Source organism: Theropithecus gelada, chromosome 11, assembly GCF_003255815.1.
Source record: "Theropithecus gelada isolate Dixy chromosome 11, Tgel_1.0, whole genome shotgun sequence".
Classification (NCBI taxonomy): domain Eukaryota; kingdom Metazoa; phylum Chordata; class Mammalia; order Primates; family Cercopithecidae; genus Theropithecus; species Theropithecus gelada.
The window spans coordinates 109,035,932-109,055,221 of NC_037679.1; positions in this window are offsets into that span (position 1 = coordinate 109,035,932).

Consider the following 19,290-nt stretch of genomic DNA (forward strand, 5'->3'; position numbering starts at 1 on the left):
CCCTTCCAAACTGTCCTCCTATTCTCCATCTGAGAAGCCTCCTCAAAATCTTCCTGATTGAGACGTCTGTGGAACCAAGACTCTTCCTACTAGTTAGAAAGAGTCAATTGAGACCCCCTCAGGAGACAAACAGGCAACCCGCAATGGGACTACAGACACAGATACCGGATGGTGGAGCTACAAACAGACACCCCACAGTGGAGCTACAGACACCCCACCACAGGGCTACAGAACTGGTCGGGAGAAGGAAGGAGGCGTTGGCAGTGCCGAGGATACTCATCAATCCAGACACCCGGCAATGGGGCTACAAACAGACACCACACAATAGGGCTACAGGCAGACACTCTATGATAGGCCTATAGTTAGAAGATTTCAAGGAGCAAGGGCTCAGCTAAGCAGCCTGGCTGCATTCTGTAATCCTGGGTGGCTAGTACCAGGCCCACAGCTTTGCTTTCTGGCCCCTCAAGGTTAAGCACTTGCTACACTGGAGGTGTGAGGTGATTCCAGAGTGTTGGCAGTAACACTGTAATGGAGGATACCAGCCAAAGCACTTCGTTAGGTGGTGGCAGAGGGGTTTGCCCTCATACACATGTGCACTGGTCAGGGCAAGGTAGTGACAAATGCTCACACAGGTGAGTGCCAGCCAAACGGTAGGGTGAGGCTGTGGGTGTGTCAGGGAAGGGTGTGAACAGGCTGCAGTGGGAGGAGGCTGTGGTTGCATGGGTATGCGTTGGCTGGCATGCATCTGCTGGATCTCTCCAACAGTTAGGTGAGGTCTCGTGGTAAAAGACCTACGGCAACAGCCACCAGGAACCCCAGTAGGCATCTGAGACTGGGCTGCAAGCAGATGCAACCAGGCAGGGACCCCAGATGAGGGTGTAGAGAGGGAGGTGCTCATGTCAGACTGGCCCTGTCCAATGGGCAAGAGTGCCCTGCTCTGTCAAAGTTTGACAGTCAGCAAAGGCTAGAGCCATCTGGAGGAGTGTGGGGAGCCTTTGAGTATGGGCATCCCTGGCCATACTCCACTATAGCTGTTGCCACACCAAACCCTCTGAGCTCTGCACAAGCTGGAGTCCTGTCCCTGCCACCTACACAAACAGTTCTCCCTCTCAGCTCAAATGTCCATGACAGTCATGGAGTCTCTTGCAGCTAGGATTCCAGAGGTCTGTGGTAAGAGTGGGCCACCTCTCACCTATTTAAGCATCTGGGGCCAGGAATGAGTCCTCATGCTTAGCAGCCCTATGCAGGATTCCAGCTTCCTCTCCCTTCAGCCCAGGGTCTGTGTCCTCCCTCTATCCACTCTCAATTCCTTCCTTCCAAAGATCTGTTTGGAGGGTGCCAGTCTTCTTGGTCTGGTCTCTTGGTGGGAGAAGCTCTTCCCAGGTGCATCTAGTCAGCCATCTTAGCTCCCCACTCCTTCTCTTTCTTAATACACACCACATCAAAGCTCCATTACCAAAACAATCACAAAACTGTTAAAAATTACAAAAAATACTTTTTAAAGTTTTAACATAGATGTGGTAACATATAATAAAATGTATAGATCTGAGTTGTTTTGATAGAAGTGAGATAGTTGGTGAAGAGACTCAAGCCCAACTCTTTTTTTCTTGCCAAGAGTTTAAAAACCAGTCTTCTAATCCATGTTCCCCTGGAAAATATGTAGGACGATTGCTTGAGGGGAGAGGAAATCTTCAAGTAAGCCAATTTCTTTTTTGTTAATATCACATAGCTTTGTAAAGTCTGGAGATGAAAGCCTAATCAAAGTTATTGCAAACATCACCCTCTCTTATTACCTTTAGAACCAAAGTAAAATGAAATGATGTGCAAGACTGAAGAAGGAGAATGTCTATGTGGATATGACTTAGATATCACAGTGATCAAAGATAAACTCTAAATCTTAGGTTTTGGCTGCAGACAGGATGTTTACTCTGTGGGCCTGAAGACTCTCCCTTTTCCTAGCATTGTTGTCCATCTGTCCCAATATGGATCCAGTGAACTTTTCATGCTACCACTGTCTTTTGAAGAATATATTTTGAGGGGTTGGAGTTAAAGTTTTAGTACTTGTCTCTACATAAATATATGTGATACATAAGACCAAAAAATTGAACGGACCATAGTAAAAATAGAAGTTGTGTTAAGGTGCTGGGGTTATGGGGTTTTATTTTTCCATGAATTTAGACAGTATTCAAATTTAGAGTTTAGTAAACTGTATACTCTATAGCCTTGATAGAAAAAAATGTAACTGGAGTTTCAGTTAGCCTAATTTGCCCTTCCCCAGAGAGAACACAACAATGAAAGACCAGTTACGGCACAGTAGAAAGAATCCTATATTGAGGCAGGATGTTTATTTTCTATCTGTGGTCTTGGAATTATTAACAATGTAATTTTGAACAAATCACTTCATATCTCTAGCCACAATTTTCTGCAGAACAGAGCTAATGTTTTCCTCAGAAGGGCACATTTTTAGGTGTTTCAAAGATACATCTGCATCTGTCATGTTACAGGAGAGCAATTTCCTGTATGTAACTAAACAGTTATTTACACCTGATAGAATTTACACATGATAGATAGTGCATGTGAATCACCCAAGGATCTTATTAAAATGAAGACTAATTCAGTAGACCTAGGGTGGGGATGGAGACTCCACATTTCTAAGGAGCTTCCAGTGAATGAGGATGCTGTGGGTCCAAGCACTACTCTTTAAATGGTAAGCGTGTAGACCTCCTGTGCATCTTCCTCTTGGAGAGATCAAGTCACAGACACCATCAAGAATGTTCTTTCTAGGAAAAGGGAAAGAAAAATTCAGCTTGGAAACTAAGTTTGTATTTCAAATGGCAAAAGAAACACATAAATTATTTTGGGCAGGATTAAAATATAAATGGTTGAATTTGTAATTAAAATGTCAGCTCTAAGAAGGCACTAAAAAAATGAAGGCAGTTGATCAAATACCATTCCTTATTTTTAATGAGATATGCTGGGAGGTAAAGGCAGAGGTCGTGGTTTGTTTTGTGCGTCTATGCAAAGGGCAACTTGATTATTATCAAGATTGTAATAATTGAGAATCACTTCAGACAATGGTTGGGTTAATAAAATTCTTTTTTTATTGGAAGGTTTCCTCAACAATGAAAACTTCCATTTTTAATCATTCAAATTTGTACTTCTCATAAATATGGAAATTGGACTAGGAAATATTTCTTTTTTTTTTTTTTTTGAGACTGAGTTTCACTCTTGTTGCCCAGGCTGGAGTGCAATGGCACGATCTTGGCTCACCACAACATCTGCCTTCCGGGTTCAAGCAATTCTCCTGCCTCAGCCTCCCAAGTAACTGGTACTACAGGCATGTGCCACCATGCCCGGCTAAATGTTTGTAATTTTAGTAGAGACAGGGTTTCTCCATGTTTGTCAGGCTGGTCTCGAACTCCCAACCTCAGGAGATCTGCCTACCTCGGCCTCCCAAAGTGCTGGGATTATAGGCGTGAGCCACCACCACACCCGGCTGGATATATTTCTTTGTGTAGGGGGAGAGAGCATAAAGAGAAATTGATTAATGGGTACAAATATATGGTTTGATAGAGAAAATAAGACCTCAAGTTATATAGATCAGTAGGGGAACTATAGTTTATAGTAATCTATTCACAATAATAATCTTTCACAATAGCTAGAATGAAAGAATCAGAATAGTTTTAGCATAAGGAAAAGACAAATATTGGGCCGGCTGCAGTGGCTCATGCCTGTAATCCCAGCACTTTGGGAGGCCAAAGTGGGCAGATCATGAGGTCAGGAGTTTGAGACCAGTCTGGCCAACATAGTGAAACCTCATCTCTACTGAAAAAATTAGCCGGGTGTGCTGGTGTGTGCCTGTAATCCCAGCTACTTGGGAGGCTGGGGCAGGAGAATCAAGTGAACCCAAGAGGCAGAGGTGGCAGTGAGCTGAGATCTCCCCATTGCACTCCAGGCCAGGTGCCAGTGCGAGACTCAGTCTCAAAAAAGAAAAAAAAAGAAAAAACAAAACAAAACAAAACAAAACAAACCCCAAATATTTAAGGTCATGAATATCCCAAGTATACAAATGGTAGGAATGTATTATTATGCATCAATAAAAAATTAAAAGAAACTTCTAATTTTTAAAAATCAGTTTACATAAAAAGCAAGCTCATTTGAATGAATTTTTAGGATCCAGGATCTCATTCTTAACTTTGTATGTTTAAGATGTTGTATTATAAAGGTTAACTATGATATCAATGTTGTTAATTTACACCAAAAAAATAAAACTGCCCATTACAACAGTTGTTTTTTACTTCTAATCAATACATATTTTCATGCAGGCAAACCGGTAATGATGTTATGAGGGAGACATGGTCTCAGAATAGAGGAATTCATTATATGATCTAAATGCTCAATATCATCAAATTCTGACAATTTAATGTTTCAGTCTCCACATGGAGATGCCTCTGCAATGGGGAAAGTGCGTGCCCCAATCTGTATGAACAGATACCACCATTGTTCAGGATTTTGCCTATAATTACCAAAATGGTACATAACAGCTGAATACCAGCCCGATCTGCAAGGGAGATGGGACACTTGAGTCAATCTGTCAGGATACGCTCATCCTTACACAGCAAATGATGGAGTCATTGTTTTTATTCTATGCTTTTTTCTTGACCACCACAGTCTCTGTTTCTAAACACACACTGAATGCTACTTTTTTCTTCCCTTTGGGACAATAGAATAGAATTAATCATCCTCTTCAAATTGTGGCTAACTCAGGTCATTCTAAGACTTCATGATTATTTGGTGATATTTTATTATTATTTTTTCACCAGCCCCTGTGCCCAGTTCCATTTCCCCATCTCTTTAATAGACACACACTCTAGTATTTGTAATGTATGTTCTTCCAGTCCACTTTCCATATGTGTACTGAGCTTTGAAAAATGTAAGGTGTGATTTTGACAGTTTTATATACATATACATTTTACACCAAAAATAAAAGTTATAATTGCATTCTCTTTCTAACAATTTGTGTGCAAGATTATGTTCTTGATGACCATTAATGTTAGGAAGCCTAGTTCAAAACTTCTGACTTTTACAACAGTAGTTCCTCTCTGTGTATATATTACACATGACATAGCCATTCCACTAACAATGATCATGTGAGTTATTTCTACCTTGCTACCACAAGCTATACTATGTGAGCATATGGCACACTCAATCTTTTGATAGAACTTTCTGGTATCTATATTCAAGAGTGAAATTGCTAGATTAAAAAGTATAAATATGCACCTAACATTTTCTATTAGGTTTCCAGTATTTTATTGCTCACTTTAGGAGTTCTTTGTGTATTCTCAATATTAAACCTTGTCAGTTATAAAAATTGCAGATACTTTTCTCAGCCTGTCTTCTATTTATTTGTTTTGTCGAGAGGGTCTTTTATTGAAAAACTACTCAATTTTGATGTAGTCAAATGTGTGTATTTCTTTTCACGGCTTGTGTTTTTAGGGTGAGTATGGTTTACAATAATCTATTGTATATTTCAAATTAGCTAGAAAAGAAGAATTTGAGTGATACTATTATAAAGAAAAACAAAACCTTAAGGTGTTGGGTATACCAATTCAATCTTTACAAATTATATGAATGTGTTACATTATCACATGTATCCCCAAACCATATGCATCTATTATGCATCAATTTTTTTAAAAGGATTTTTTTTCCTGATTACAGTCACAGAGATATCTTGTGTCTTTTTCTTCACTATTTTACATTTACATTTCACTTATAGTTTATTTTAACATATGGTAAGAGGTAGACATCTGGCCTTATTTTTTTTCCACATAATGACCAATTATCCTAACAGCATTTTTATAATTACTTCATTCTCTTCCAAATTGAAGTTACCAAAATATCATATACTAAGTCACATGGCTACAGAAGTCCACTTGTGAATTCTCTTTTTGCTCTACTGGTCTGTTTATCTGATATAATACCATACTATTTTAATTATATGACTTTGTAATATAGCTTGAGTACAAACCAGAGATGTAATGTCATAAAGATATTAAACTCTTTCTAGTTTAAATACTTAATGTTCTAATAACCATACTGAAACATTTTTTTGAGCCACACAAATTGGTTCTAAAATTTGTATGGAAAAGTAAATTAAGAGTAACCAGAAAAATATTATAGTAGAAAAGAATGAGGGGAATTAGTTCCATAATACGTTAAAACATAATATATAAATTCACTATAATCAAAAGATACACTATAATGAATTGTATAATGAATTATATTGTATATAATTATATTGTATATAATTGTATATATTGTATATAATTATATTGTATATAATTAATTATATAATGAATTATAATGCAAACTAATGGAATAAAGAAATTAAAAATCAATCATAAATATAGTAATTCTGCATATAATAAATTTTAAAACTCATAATCATAAATGAAAAGACAGACTTTTTAATAAGAGGTTGTGATGGCTAATTTTAGGTATCAACTTGACTGGGTTAAGAGATACCTAGGAATCTGGTCAAACATTTTTCCTGGGTATTTCTAGAAGAGATGATCATTTGAATCAGTAGACCGAGTAAAGAAAATCTACCCTCACTAATATAAGCTTGCATCATCCAGTTCACTGAGGGTCCAAACAGAACAAAAAAGTGAAAGAAGAGAGAATGTTAAAAACTGAAAACCTACTGTAACCAGTGAATATTACTATACAGTAAGCTGCTAGAAAAACCTTAACAGAGAAAAGATTTCCTCTACCTGACCTTAGAACAATAGTGACTGTAAATCCCTAGCCATGTGGAAGGAACTAAAGGACTAAAAACTGAGAAAGAATCTTAAATTTCATTTAGTCATTTTAGTGTTAGTAAAATTTAAAATAAACTATTACTGGTTTAAAATTACATTTTTACCATGGAATAAAGCACAGAATTAGGTTAATATTGTTAGATATTTAGAATAAGAGAAAAAAGATACAGTTATAAAATCAAAGAGGTTAAGAAATATTAAATCTGAATGGGAAATATCAATGGAATTCATATTTTATTCTTTAAAAATATGTATTTCTTAATTCTGGTTGTTAAAAAGGCCTAAAAGCAATGATAACCCAAGTGCAGGGAGCAGGCATAATGCCCAGATTGTGGTTTCTAAGAAATATTTCCCACTAAAAGAGCTTTGGGTTCTTTACAGAAATGACAGATTCCAGCTCTGGGGCAAAAAATACACAAAATAAACCTGTCTATCTTATGCCAGAAGACAAGAAAGCTATCAAATTCTTATGGCTTTGCATAAAAAGGATATAGAAACCAACTTGAAGAAGTTCTCACTTGCCAATATAGAAAAGCATTTTAGCAACCCCTGCCAACTTCCCCCATGAAAAGACTGCACCTAATGAAAACATATTGAATATGGAAATATAATTCATTTGTAAGTGAAATAAACCATGAAGACAAAGATGCCAATGAAAATGAAGGCAAAAGAAAAAAAAAAAAAGCTCTCGGTCACAATTGCAGGATGGCAAGCTAACTCTTAATATTGAAAACCAATAATTAAAGGGAAAAAAATAAGTATTTATCTTTCCCAGTTCGAGATGTGTTCCAGGCAATCAAATAGACCAAATGAATGAGGGAGAATTGTCAACCAAACTATTCCACGTAGTAGATGCAGAAGAAATGGTAAAGTTGGAAAAACACAATTTTGTAATTCTGCAATTAAAAGACAACAACGGACTCAGGCAATGGTTATTATCTTAGTCCATTCAGGCTGTTATAACAAAATATCATATACTGCGTAGTGTATAAACACAAAAAAATATTTCTTACAGTTCTGGAGCCTGGGAAATCCAAGATCAAGGCACTGGCAGATTCAGCGTTTCGTGAGGGCCCCCTTCCTGGTTCCTAGAGGTGACTTCTTGCTGCATCTTCACAGGATGGAAAGAGACAAGGCAGCTCTCTGTGGCTTCCTTTATAAGGGCCCCAGTTCCATTCATGAGAGCTCCACTGTCATGAACTACTCACTTTCCAGGAGCCCTATCTCTTAATACCATCACTATGGTGATTAGATTTCAACATACGAATTTTGGAGGGACATAAACATTCAGACTGTGGCATTTATTAATGGTTGGAGATACCATTAGGTAAAAGACTGAAAAGAAACTTTACTGATAAGGAAGTTTACCACCTGCACTTACTGACCAGTCTTAGGATTATTAAAAGAAAAAATAAATTGTGTGCCTCCTGATGTAATGCTATATGAATTACATAGCACCACTTAGGAAGTTTTCTTGGCCAACTCTGCCCTGTCACGCCCCCACACCACCCCTGCCAAAAAAAAAAAATAAGTAAAAATTAAAAAGTTGAACATGAATTGAGTATTTACTTCTAACTTCTACTCTAGTGGAAATACGGTGGAAAAGGACATGTTAAAATATCATGAAGAAGCCATCAGCCAAATCTGGAATGTAGGGTATTTTATAAGACAAACGACTGTTTTTCTTAAAATGTCAATGGTATTTTAAAAATAAGGAGTTGGGATTGCTATAAATTAAGAGACTGAAAGGTGACTTAAGAGATAATCAAATCCGTTGAGTAGGCCTCAATTGCATCTCATAAAAACAAACAAACTTTATTTCTAATTTTGGGACAATTGGACATATTTGAAAATAGCTGGCCGGGCGCGGTGGCTCACATCTGTAATCTCGGCACTTTGGGAGGCTGAGGTGGGTGGATCATGAGCAGGAGTTCGAGACCATCCTGGCCAACATCATGAAACCCTGTCTCTACTAAAAATACAAAAATTAGTTGGGCATGGTGGTGTGCGCCTGTAGTCCCAGCTACTCAGGAGGCTGAGACAGGAGAATCACTTGAACCTGAGAGGCCGAGGTTGCAGTGAACTGAGATCACACCACTGCACTCCAACCTGGGTGACAGAGCAAGACTCTGTCTCAAGAAGAAGAAAAAAAAAAAAAAAGAAAGAAAATAGACAGTGAATTATGATAATAAGGTATTATATAATACACATTAAGAAATTATTGGTATTTTTGTTAGGTATGGTAATAGTGTGTTTTAAGAAAATGTCATTTATGTTACTAATACTCTTATTAATTTTGAGATTCTTTCTAAAGTAGATATAGATCAAATTTCATGGGATCTAGGATTTACTTAAAAAAAAACTCGTAATAAAAGGGGTTAATGTGAGGGAGGGGAAACAAATATGGCAAAGTGTTGATAAACGTCAACCTGGGGTGCTTGGACTCTTTATTTTTGTTATACTGTATATTTTCATGTTTGAAATTTTCTTTTTTCTTTTCTTTTTTTTTTTTTTGAGGCGGAATCTTGCTCTGTCTCCCAGGCTGGAGTGCAGTGGCGCGATCTCGGCTCACTGCAAGCTCCGCCTCCCGGGTTCACGCCATTCTCCTGCCTCAGCCTCCCGAGTAGCTGGGACTACAGGGGCCCGCCACCTCGCCCGGCTAATTTTTTGTATTTTTAGTAGAGACGGGGTTTCACCTTGTTAGCCAGGATGGTCTCGATCTCCTGACCTCGTGATCCGCCCACCTCGGCCTCCCAAAGTGCTGGGATTACAAGCGTGAGCCACTTCGCCCGGCCTGAAATTTTCTTTAAAATAGTTATCACACAGTATGACCCGACCAGAACACGGGGAGAAATAAGGGAGGCAGGGAAGCTGGAGAGCGGAAGGAGAGTCCTGACCTCAGGTCTAGGATGCTGCCTGTGCAGGTGACCGCTGACCATGCAGGCTACCTATCACAAAAGCAGCCCAGCAACCAGGAGCAGGTTGAAGGGGACCAGCTGCACACGACAGGCAGTGCAACTCAGACTGCCAATGTTCCAGACAAAAATAATCCATGGAAATCAAGCCAAAGCTGGCCTCAACAGACCAGATAATTAGATACAGGAAGAAAATGTTGCCAAGTCCAATACGAAGTTTGGTTCTTGTTTGACCATTTCAGAATAAAAATGAAATCAACATGTAGTGATGTACTCAGTTCATAAGTGAAGCAAATTACAATTGATTCTGGCACTTATTCAGTGAGGCAGAAAAGTTTACGATTGCTCTTCCCTTGTAATAATTTCTTATATATTGAAATACATGATAAACGTACTTCTTGACTTTCTACTGAGATTAAAAAGTTAGAATCAGTCTAGCCTTTCTTATTTTTTCCCAATCCTTTTATTATTTTTCTTCTCATTTGGAAATCTCAAAATCTACATTGTAATTGCAGAGTACATCAACATACTATAAAAATATCAGTAAACTTTAAAGGAAAGATGTAGGGACTCAACGAAGAGCAAGAATTCTGCACATTAAACAGTAATCATAGGAGTGGCATGGACTGATGGGGCAGATAATTGGCCTGCAAATAGACAGTGGCTCAAATTACACTGGCATTTTCCACAAAGCAAATTCCCTTTAAAGTAGATATAACATAATATCCTCCATCCAGAGATGGAAATCCTTCCTTCCTTCCTTCCTTCCTTCCTGATGGAAATCCTTCCTTCCTTCCTTCCTTCCTTCCTTCCTTCCTTCCTTCCTTCCTTCCTTCCTTCCTTCCTTCCTNTTCCTTCCTTCCTTCCTTCCTTCCTTCCTTCCTTCCTTCCTTCCTTCCTTCCTTCCTGATGGAAATCCTTCCTTCCTTCCTTCCTCCCTTCCTTCTTTCCTTCTTCCCTTTCCCTCTTTCCTTTTCTCTTCTTGCTTTCTTTATTCTATAACACAGTCAGATGACTAAAGAAGCGTTTGCATGTGTGTGTAAAGTCCTCATAAGGATCAGCAGGTTGCCAATTAGATTTGCATATGAGGCTTACTCCTTCCAAATATAGGCCTTCTGCCTCTCTCTCACCAAGGCATCACTTTTTATCATTTTATTGTCTCAAATCCAAAAACATTGTCTTCCAGTCTTCCATGGGGTATTCAGTTACCCATCTGGATTTCTTTTCCTTACTCCTTTTTAACTTCAACATACTATGATGCCCAATTGAGTAAAGATTCCATGAAGTGTTTAGGTTGAGAGACAATTTTCCAGGTGACTTATTTTTTGCTTAATGGAAATTGAAAGTTCTATATACATTTCTTCTGCTTAAGGATGAGAAATTACATATCAAAGAGAATAAAAATTGCAGAGGGGAATCAAATAATTCCACTGTTCTTATTTTGTTTAGAATTAAAATATATGCTATGTTAAATATATGTAGATGTGTTGCTTAGTCATTAAACCCTCAGCGCTCCATTTATCATGTGTTTATGCAGCTGATGTGATGTGGTTTGGAAAAATGAAATATTAGAAAAATGGATGTCCTTAGTTTGGTTTGTGTAATGTTATACACTAATTTTTGATTTTTATTTCAGTACCTGCATATGGTTTAGAAATTTAGATAGCACTAAAGTCTCATTTTAAACACCCCTCCCCAACTCCCAGCCCCTACACGCAGCAGTTACATGCCCCATCTTCCCACCTCTGAGTCCCCCTGCTTAAGGAATATTATTTTTCAACATTTTCAGCTACTATTCTAGCATTTACTTCCATATATCCAAACAGTATGCTTATTGGCCATTAATTTTTTTTTTTTCAAATTAGGATAATATCTAATGTCTTTCTACTCTGAAGATTTAACCCTTTTACATTATACTCCACTCCAGTGAACTTCCCCTTTATTCCAGTACATATATTTAATAAATTTTGGTTAAATCACTATTAGGTACTTGGTATACTATGATTACATTTTTTTTCTTGCATACCTTTTCATTTCTCCTGGACTTCACCATCTTTTTTTATTTGCATAGTTTTCTATGTATCTAGAAAATTCAGAAGGTGAGGAGGAGCACTGAACATCACTACGCCTCTCAGGAATTGGCTGAGAGTAGTTCTCTAGCTGACATGCGTCTGCGGTGGATGGGGAAAGTGCTCCTAGGAGGCAGGAGGCCTAGGAGCACTGTGTGCCGTAGTGCTAAAAGACCTTGGGGTCTTCCTAGGGTACAGATATACATAATACTGCAGAGAAAGGAAGGCAATGTATGTTGCTTGGAGAGGTTGCATGCTAAAAATGAAAGGAACTCTACTTACAAGAAGCCTCCCAGTGACACGAGAAATATTTTTACTAAATTTATGCCTAGGTGCCAAGTATGTAGAGCTTAAAGGGTAAGTTGAAATTAAGACCTTGTAAATATGTGGAATCCAGGAGCAAAAAAATAAAAGAAAATAACATAAAATAAAAACGGCTCAGGGAGACTGCAATGCCTTAAATGCTCTAGGAGATAAGGGGATTGGCTATAGATAGGTGTTTTCCCCCAAGATAGGGGACACTTGTGATGAGGACAATTTATCTCTCAGTGTGATGGCTGTTGGAAAGGAATTTCAGCTCCCAGATTGTGAGCTTCAGACTACTGCTCACAGACTTAACGGCCTCCTGCTGCCCTGACGCCAAGACATTTCCCCCCCTTATCTCTCGTATTTTATGTCTACTCTTCTTTCCGAGCTAATACTGAGCTTTGACCTTGGTATACTTTCGTAGGTATGGGTTGTCTTGAGGTCTGGATCATAAATTTTACCTAGGAATTTTGCTATAGATACCAAGGATTTGTTTTATGCCTATGAGGCCAGTGATGTGATAACCTCATATCCTATTTCGTCTGACTGGAAAAGAGATACACACATTTTAAAAGTCGAAACAACAACTTTGGAGGTGTCAGTGGAAGACAGCACAAGATGAAACAGCTGCTAAAGAAACCCAGATTAAGGTAATATCCTGTAACTGAGTTGGGCTAAAGAGAAAATTGATTTTGAACTTACATTTTTTAATGCACAAGAAGGCTCTTTTATCAAGGGATTTAATTCTTTCTGGTAACTTCATCTTTGGGGATGTATATATTATTAATTTTCTGGGTATTTTACCATTTTGATATATTATGTTTTTGTTTGGGCATCTCTTATAATCTCAGATGAATTATGGTGAATAAAGTTACTGGGCATAAGTTGAAGTGTGAAATAAAGTTGACTTTTTATGTAGACAGCATCACTGACTTAATGAATGTTCTGATCTACACCAAAGCATTTGAAGGTCAATCATTAAAGGGGCCATTTCACAAATTTCAGGAGGATGTATCAGGGCCCCTGGTGGTAGTGTGGCCGGGCATCCTGAAGGACAATTCATTCCTCCATTCATACTTCCAGTTGACCAAAGGCTTGACTGTAAAGTCTATTGGCTATGACAGAACAAAAATTTGTGGAATATTGATGAGACTGCATGACCCTATATTACTGTTTTGGCCCAGAGACAAGGGTATTTTTATTTTCCATCCTACTTGCGAAATAATCTCATATGTCACATCCTTACTTACTCCTTCCTTCAGAGGAGCAAGAGTAGAGTCTGAACATTCTTTCAGTCATGGTTTTTTACTAATGAATGGGGTTACTTTGATTTAAAACTAGAAAAATGGCACCATCTAGTCAGAAATTTAGTTGCCTTACCTTGTTCTTTAAGTCTCCATGAGGAAAGAGAAAAATAAGGGCCTTTCCCGGGAGGCCCAGCTAAGTCTGCTCTCTCAATTACAGCTTCTTAGTATGCAACTGGGTGAGTAAATCAGATCAGCCTTGCCCAATTTTGAAAACTTCTTCAATTTGTGGTGCGGGAAAAAATGGCCCATCATGTTGTTAAAGTCAGTGTTGTCAAAGAACGCTGCCCTTTAAGACAAAAATCAGCACTTGATTGGCACTTGATGAATAAACCTGACACTTGAGTCTCATTAGCTATCAACTCCTTGTGCCTATTCTCTATTACTTCCGGAAGGGTGATTCTTCCATTCCTTCCTTTTGCAAAGCTTCCCAGTGTGTCAGGTGACTATGAAGTAACTTGAACCATCACGCTTACATCAGCCAACCATATGACCACATTGGTAGATACTTCGGTAGGCCAAGCTGACGAGCATCTGGCAAAGTGGGTCTCAATCCTGGATTGGAATCATCTGGGGCACTTAAAAAATTATACCAGCTGGCTCTACTCCCAAGGGATTTGATTTAACTGGTCTGAGTTGCACTCCCAGGGTTGATGTTTTTATAATGGTCCTAGGAGTTTCTAATATGCAGTCAGAGTTGAGACCTAAATGTGATTAGAAGCTGAACAGCAAGTACACTTACTTCTGAAACAAGCAAGACATTAGGCTTCTAGGTAACACGACACTACTTTAATTAAGGCTTCTTTATTTTCCCCATTCCTTCAACCCTAGTTTCCTCAGGGAAGAAGAATAATTAATGATAATTATTATTATCATTAATAATTTACAGACTTTGTCCAAAGGCTGTAAAGGGTAACATCTCTGGTGTTAATCCTCATCACAGCAGTTATATTTTCATCTTATGGAAAAATCAAAGGCTAATGGTATAATAACTTCCCCAAGGTCACACTGGTAAGTGGAAAAATAGGATTAGAATACTGGGCTGTTTGAATTAATCCATTATCTTATTTCAAACTTATTTGGTAAATAGTTTTACAAGTTTACATTTTAACACTGATATATCTTTATTTATTGAAATTCATTGTATTTGCAACTATTTTAAGAGAAAGGAGTAGATGCAATTTGCCTTTACTCCACTATCTCTAGTTATAAGTCAACAGTACAACTCAAAATTTATTATTCCCGGTAACTTCCAAAATGTCAGAGGTGGCGTAGCTTGCTTAGTAGTTAAAAGAGTATTGGACTTGGAGCCAGACCACATCAGTTCAAATCTCACCTCTATAGTCTGTCCAACCTTGAGTTTACCTAACACCTCTGTGCCTCAATGGTTTCCACATTATGTTTAAGTGTTAATGTTATTAATTAATTCTGAATTATCAACTTAAGGTATTGCATACTAAGGTTTTCTCTCTAATCTTCCTATGCTCCTATCTTTTGCTTTACCCCCATTATTTATTTTTATCATCCAGCCAACAGCCCTTCTAGCCTATTAGCCTAAAGTTTCCAAGACTTAAGGTATTGCAGGCTACCCAAATATTTTTACTTTATGGCAGAACACAAACCAAACCTAATTTGACTGCAGGTGTTAAAACTCATGGAACTTGGCAGAATTAACATATTTTAGCTGTTTGTGGAACAACTTGAATGTCGTGACTCTGCCCCTTGGGTAGGATGGTGGTTTCGTATGCTGGAAACCTGTAAAGATGGCTGCATGCCAATCCTTTGAGTTAGAGACTTTGAAAGTCTCTGCAGAAGCTCTGTTGGCCAGTTTTATTCTCCAGTAGCTGCTTGAGAATAAGTAAATAAGTGGCTAACATGCTGTGCTAGTTACAAGTACTGTAGCTTGCTTGTTCTGCTGATTTACAAAGTAAATGTGTGAGTTTAAAACTTGTCATACAGAATGTTGTAAATTACCTTTGAACCTGGACCTGTGGTGAGAGAGAACTTTGGCAAGAGTACCAATGTATATCTGCAATTTGTAAAATTCTTCTTACCTACTTTGATGCAACAATGTCATTACTTGGGTTCCTAAGCATTGGTTTAGAATCAATCTTTATATCTTGTGTCAACCTTTTAAGGATTTCACAGTAATTATAGAAATAGAAAGTCATTCAGTATGCTGAGTATCTCTTATTTATACGTTTATGATATCCGTGTTTAAGAAGACAGACAAAAATATCTGGTCAATATGAGTTTACTGTTTAAATTGCAAGAAAACGCATAAAATATAGGCAACATATAGGTAGTAAAGGTAATCAATGCTGTAAATTACAAACACAAGACATGTAGTCAGGGAAGACTTCAAGGAAAAGTAATGACTTAAAGGAAAAGCCTTGAAGAATAGGGTTAGTGAGATTACTGTCATGTGGGAATGACATGAACAAAGGTATTGCCACAAGAATAGTTAGGTATGATCACAAACAGGAAGGAAAGGTTTGTGTTCAATATCAGATCCCTTTTAGAAAATATACATTTAGAATTTTGCTTGGCCTTCTGATTAATCTTTTTCACTATACAAAAGCTATTTTTGAAGTAGCTTCTGTAGTGTACTTCTAGAACATATGCCTTATTCTGACTTTTGTCATAGAATGTTGAGGGAACTAGGGAGTACTGATCTCTAGGATCACCCTTTTCTGGCAATGGCAGAAGGTTGAGGATTACCTGTTCACTCACTGGTTCACTGCTTGTTCACCACCAACCTACTGTTGTAGGTGCCATCATGATGCCAGAGAGCTCATTCTCTACACAGCACTGCTTACACCCTTGCTGATAAGCTAAGTTCTCTTGTAGGAAGTCATATATAGCATCTTGATTTTTAGCTCCTTCTATATCTAATAATGGGGTGAAGATGGATGGATAGAAAGACTTAAGATAATCTTTAGATTTCTACAGATGGGCTTTGTTTTCTACTCCCTCCAAGTAGTAGTAGCAGAGGCTTGATCAGTACAGGCCTTCTTCCAAACCAAAGCATCAAATGACATTACGGTTAAGGGTATAAATTCTGGAGCCAAATTGTCTCTGTTTGATTCCTGGCTCCCCAGTTTCTAGCACTGTTGACTTGGCCAACATATTTAGTTTCTTAGTGCATTGGCAATTTTATCTGTAAAATGGAAATGATAATAAATGTCTACTTTCTTGGATTGTTCTGAGATATTTAAATATTTAATATATGCCTTTAAAAAGTTCCAGGCACAAAGTAAGAACTCAAAGCATTGTATAATTGTAGTTATAATTACATATTTTTGTTTACTAATATTTTTTCTGTCACTGAATATTTCCTACTACATAGGATAAATACAGTGGCCAAAACTTCAAATGAATCATGACAGGCTTGTACATATTTTCTCATTAAAAAAATTACCCTATTATATTCACCCCTCTATGTACTTGTGGAAGTTTTACATTTCTCTGGATAAACTGTGCCCTTATCGTCAGCTATCATGTAAATGTATACTCTACTATCACAAAGACTTTTCAGCAAGAAATGTTCTATCTTGCTTCCCCAGTTGCTAAGAAGGGAGAAGGAAAACAATTTTCTCTCCTCCCTTTACCTCCCTTTCACTCCTCTTTACCCCCCTCAACACAGACATATTGGCACTAATTCTTCTTCAGGAGACTAGAATAAGAAAACAGGAACAAGGATTTTTAGTCTTCCACATTAGAACCTTTCGGACACAAGTTTAAACAAATTTGTCATATGTTAGCCACATGTTTAAAAGTCAGCCAAGTCATTAGATGTCTAATATCCAAACATAAGCTGCAGAGTTTAGAACTACAGTACAAAATTCCCTTTTTGTTCAGAGTTGTGCTACACAGTGGAGTTTTAATGTTGTATGATTTAAAGGGAACCTGACAGCCTTCTTTTTCTGTCCAAAGAATATCCTTCTTTACCCTGTGTCTCTTTTACTGAAGTATTTTTGGGGAAAATGATGAAGGCTTGTAGGCTAATGCAAGTTAGATTACTTTCTGTTCAGGGAGGATTAGGAAGTATGAAACTAGCCAGTATATTGAAATACGTAGTTGAGTAAGAGGAAACATGGGGAAAAAACAGGGCCCTTAATTAAACTTTACCCACATGATTCTCTTGCTGAAAGAGTTTCTGTTTTACTTATTTCTAAAATTCTTTGAAGGCAGATTGGTTCTGTCTAGGCCTCCCTATGTTATCAGGTAAGTAATGGTTACCTCTTATAAAATAGAACCGTAAAACCAAAGTCTATTTTAATTTAAGTAAGGACAGAGATATTTGCCTTTGAGAGATGGTCTAATACTCGATGGTTGTGATGTGACATGTAAACAATATTCACTTAGTGGAAAGCAAGAGTAGAATAACTACTCACTGTTTAGTCTTAAGTGTATTTCTTCAAAAGTGATTCTCTTAGTTTATATCCCTTGTTGTTGCCAAGAAGTACGAGTGCAGAAGGAAATTAACAAAGTATCTGCAAACCCTGTGAGGCCCCATCTCAAATCTAGCTATGAGACACTGACTCAACCAAATATCATTACCCAGAAAATTTTATTTCCACTTACTCCACTTACTCTCATTGCCAATAATAAGAACGGTAACAGACTAAAACTTTTCTTGTTTCAATTTTACCTTTGGAAACCATCTCTATTTTTGTATAACTGTTAGTTTCCAATGTATTCAGTGGTCTTACCTTTACTACTAACTACTTTTTTTGGACCTTAGGATTTTTTTTTTTTTTTAAAGCTTTAAACTAAAGCTGGCTTGATTAGGAAGATAGAGTAATATACTTTTTGAGTCATTATACTCACATGCGGATCATAGCTTTTTAGCCACCTGTTTCCGATCCTTCAGTCACATTGGGAAATGCTACCTTATATAGATGACTGAATCCATTAGGGCTGGTTATGCCAAGGTGTCATAGTTTGGCTTTGCTTCTGGGGCTATGAATTGTTTGTGGAATACAGCAAGTGTAGACCATAAACACTATAGGTTAAAAATTTAATTCAGTTGTGGATGTGATAAAACATGAAAAGAGCAAATCATGGGTCTTGAAGTTTGACCTCAATTCAGATCTTGCCTCATTACTTGTTATATGACTTGGAGCAAGTTATTTAAACTTTGAATGCTAGTTTCTTTTCTTTAAATGAAGATTTGAAAATATTCCTAGCAGGCTAGTGTAAGAAGGTAACAAAATAAAACACATTTGTAGATCATCAACAAATAGTAGTTGCTAATATTAACATTAGAGATTTCTAAATTTTCTTTAATCCACTTAATATCAATGTCATCCAGAAGACTGCCAGGAAGGCTAAATAGTAGAAAGGAGAGCTTTATTGGTAATACCAGTTTGCAAACTGGGAAGAGACTGTCTCCTGCATGTACTGAAGGTGCTCTCTCTTTGAAGAACGAAAGGGTAGGTTGATTTTTATGCCTCACAGGATCTACATTATACAATAGAATCATACATATTCAGCAAGTTTAGGGTGGAAAGCCATATATATTTATGAGGGGATCTGAGAGCATGTGGAATGGATAAACATATAGGTAACATGCATTCTATGTTCACTTTGGGGTGGGGTTTTATTGTTGGTGCAAAAGTAATTAGGGTTTTTGCCAGTAAACGTAATGGCAAAAACCACAATTACTTTTGCACCAACCTAATAGTATTAAAATGAGGTGGAATTTTGCTCTTTATGTCAAAGATAAGCTGTAAGATACAAAGACAGTTTGTGCAGTTTCTATAAGCTGGCTGATGTTATGCCCAGACCGTTTGTTCCCCAAAGAAGACCACCAGAGTCCAGAGTCAAAGCCAAGCGGCAAGGATCTTTTACTGCAAGTTCGAACTTGGTC